This window comes from Sander vitreus, chromosome 10, assembly GCF_031162955.1.
Source record: "Sander vitreus isolate 19-12246 chromosome 10, sanVit1, whole genome shotgun sequence".
Taxonomy (NCBI): Eukaryota; Metazoa; Chordata; class Actinopteri; order Perciformes; family Percidae; genus Sander; species Sander vitreus.
The window spans coordinates 23,427,843-23,432,167 of NC_135864.1; positions in this window are offsets into that span (position 1 = coordinate 23,427,843).

The window sequence follows — 4,325 nt, forward strand, 5'->3', positions numbered from 1 at the left end:
AGAATTAATTAATGAGTGTAAAGGGCGGGAGACACTGAGGGAGAGAGAGACTGAGGGAGAGAGAGGCAGAAAGAGAGAGAGCTGAGCAAAGAAAAGAGTCCCCTCACTTAGCTGGTCCTGATGCTCAGTTTACTTCCTAACCCTGTTCAGCCTCAGGACCGGTCTGAGAACAAATCAATTAGAGTTAACCAAATTATAACACACCAGAAACAAAACTACATCACCAACTGGAGCACACAAACAAAAGCACAAAGCAAAATGCAGTGCTATGTGGCCCTAAAGAGAGAGTACAGTGTGGCAGAATTATCTGACCACAGTGACTGACATGAATCAAAGAACCGACCCAGTGAGCACAACCTTTCCATCGAGACCGGTCGATACAAACTATCATGGCTCCCCAAAGAGGAGCGCTTCTGCCAGCTGTGCAAGAAAGACAAAGTTGAGACGGAGCTGCGCTTTCTAATAGAATGCACAAAACTCTAGCTAGTCCGAACTAAATACTTTCCCAAATTCAAACACAAACATCCCAAATTTGACCAAATATGCAACATAATCAAAATGCCAATCCTGTTGGGAGAGCACACAGAGAGCTGCAGTCTATCAGTCAGCCCTGAACTTCTCTAACATTACCCGGAAGAGCTGTATGTTATAACACAAATGTGCGACTCAGATGGAGCGGACACTAAACGGTCTTTACCCTGCCAGCTCCTGAGTGCAAAGTCTGGGTGATGTCCGACTGAGCCGTAGCGTTCACAGCGAGAAAATGGGCGTGTTGATGACGTTTCTATCAGCGCAAAACTGGCAAATAGAAAAACATCCAAAGGTAAAGAAGAAGAAGGAGGGTGATTTACATGAACATGCCAAACGAAAATGTCTAACAGGAGAGACGACGAGATTCAGGAACTCCTGTCGGTAAGGGCCGACGCTGAAATATTCAGACAGATTCAAGGAACGGCGAGAGACTCGGTTGTTTATGACCAAATTAGGATGCTACTCTCTGTAATCTGCTGAGTCATGTCCTGCCTCCGTCACGCTCTACCCAGGCGCCACCCCTCGCCTAAACCAAACGGAGGATTTCCAGGAAGTGAGAACGCTCTGACACGAGCAACCTCCTGTTGGTGCTCCATGTGAGGAAGGGAAACTCCAGACTATGTCCCAGGACCTGGTTCCTAGGACATAGTCTGGAGTTCATATGTGATGTCAGAAGTATACAACCCATTCTAAAAGCTCCAAAGGTTCTCGTGGTGAAATTCTTTTGTTTGTTATGCATATCTTCATTTGAGAAAATAAGCACCGTTCACAAATATTTGACAACAAACATTTTTCCTTTTTCTCCTTATATCTAATATATATATATATTTATATTAGAGGAGTCTTAAGGCTTTTAAGATAAATGACTAAATGGTCCCATGTTGTTTTTGGGTTGACCCTCTAATGGAATATATTTTATCTTTTATAATTTAAGGAATAGCATCCGGTCATTTATCCAAGCCCATTCCCACTCTAACCAAATCCTCCTCCGAGCAAAAAGAGCACAACACATCTTTAATTTATTCTCACCCCTGGAGCTCCAGAAAAGGCCATTTCTGCACTGGGTTGAATCTCTTTGTCAAAGATATCTTCAGATAAAGTCTGAACTACAGACCATTAGACTATAACAATGGTCAGGTCTGCCTATTCTATGTGAGAGACCACGTATTCTGTTTACATATGGGGAGATCTCAGACAGTCTGGCCTTAATGTCAGTAATTAATAGTCGGGTCTGATTACATCCCATTCAGTCAGATACAACTGGACTTGATCTTAAAGCTGCATGTATCGGTCGTTATGGTCACAATGTTTCAAACGACTGGATGTTACGTGAGAGGGGTCTATACTGGTGATGTTAACTATCACTGCTCCCCCCAGCTCTGCAGAGCGCCGTAGCAGCTGTTAGCTCAGTGATTTGGTTATACGGCAGTTCACAGTTTTGGTTTAGTCTCACAGCTCCCATCAACCTGCTGATATAGCGTCTATACCAGGCCTGCTCAGCTCCAAACAGCAGACCGACAGTCACTGACCAGCTGGCTAACACTGAGCTACTATTTGGCAAGCTGCAGAAACGGAGCTTAACGGTATTTCCAAGAAGGAAAATGTTTCAGATCATTTACAGAAATACATCTATATGTATTTTTCACTTGATAAATGACTTAAAACGTGTGCCATTTGCTGCATTTCTGTGTTTGATATAAGTGAATATCTCTTGGTTGGAACACATAACCTTTGTGGACATTTTAATCACAATGCTTCACTTGTTCTAACATGCTATAGATTGATAGATTACAGTTCCATGTTTCACCAGCTGAGCTTTACTTTAAAGTCTCTGTAGGGCCGGCACACATGAAATGTAATTTATTTGTGGGATCAGCCGACCAATCAGAGTGACTTATGAAGCTGGAAGTTCAACCAGGGACCTTCATCAGCACTTTGCACACACACACACACACACACACACACACACACACACACACACACACACACACACACACACACACACACACACACACCTTTTATCTGTCTGTAGCCTTTTATCCAATCACTTCACTCCACATTCTTCCTCCTCTTTACTCTCCAAGTAATCTATTTTCAAGTAATTTTTATCCAATCACAGCAATTCTCTTTCTTTATGGTTGTACTATGTATATCAAACAGCCCAAAATATCCTGTTCCATTTACACCAAAAACAGCATAATACATCATGACAATACAGCATATTAATTCACAGTAAATTGATACAGTCATGAAACTGTTGTCTCTTTGAATGAAGCTGGGGGAAAGACGATGATTCCTGCGTTTCACTGTCCTTTGCTGCCATCTTGTGGATTACCAAAACACTGCAACAGACAGGTAAATTAGGAAACACTAAGAGAGCTTTAAAAACTACAAATACCTCACAGCATAAGCATAAGATCGTAAGAATGAACCAGAGTGTGTATACCGTTACATGATGTGTAAACTGTCTGCCGGCACATCTTTATGACGTCATAATATTGTGTCCATGCCTCCAAGACGACAAACAATGAATACAGCTTTAAATGTCATATAACGACTTGTGATTGCGGCTCATTAAGTAAATATACAAGAACATTGTAATGTTAAGACAATACAATGGCTTCCAGGGAATGCATGCAGATGGATCGGTAGATACAACACACACTGTTTAATTGTTTAAATGCAAAAGATTTTCTCATGTGATGGCTTGTCTCTCTGACATCAAATGTTGGATGTCACTAAATGTCCTCTGGCTCAATGAGTCCAAATCTGAGGTCCCTTGTTTTTTTTCGTTATATAGCACCATTTCTTTCTTGAACAAATTAAAGTGAGGTTTTACTTTGGCAAATTTAGATTCATGAATGTAAAACTTTGCAAAGAATATTATGAGATTGACGAGAAAATATTCTTTCTCATATATAGTATTGTATCTGACTAAACCAAATATTACATTTTCAAGTTCAAAGTTACAGGTAATATTACCCAAGATGAATCTACACATATCTTGCCACAGTTTGTGGGTATGTTTCATAGACTGTTAAAGGTCCCATGGCATGACATTTTAACTTTATGAGGTTTTTTGACATTAATATGAGTTCCCCCAGCCAGCCTATGATCCCCCAGTGGCTAGAAATGGCGATAGGTGTAAACCGAGCCCTGGGTATCCTGCTCTGCCTTTGAGAAAATTAAAGCTCAGATGGGCCGATCTGGAATCTTCCCTTTATGACGTCATAAGGGGAAAGGTTACCTCCCCTTTCTCTGCTTTGCCCGCCCAGAGGATTTGGCCCACCCATGAGAAAGAGAGAGACATCATGGCTTGCAAACAAGCAAAGTGGCAGTTGGTCAAGGCCACACCCCCACCCTCCACCTTGCCCCCCCTCTCTCCTCCTCAATAGCATTTAAAGCTACAGACACAGAAATGGCACGTCCTAAGGAAAACTCATTGTGGGACTGGCTCTAGTGGCTGTAATTCTGCACCAAGGCTGAATTTCTGGAAAAGAGACTTCAGATACAGTATTAGGGGACCACTAAGGTCTATATAAAAGAGACTTCAGATACAGTATTAGGGGACCACTAAGGCCTATATAAAAAAGACTTCAGATACAGTATTAGGGGACCACTAAGGTCTATATAAAAGCATCCAAAAGCAGCCTGTCATAGGACCTTTAATATTACTATTTACAGTCCAAGAGATGGCGTGCAGTGCCTTGCTCGGACAACAGGAGGCGGTAAGGCGTCATTAAACGCAGTAACCCGTTAACGGAACAAGAGAAGAAGAAGAACCATAGCAACGA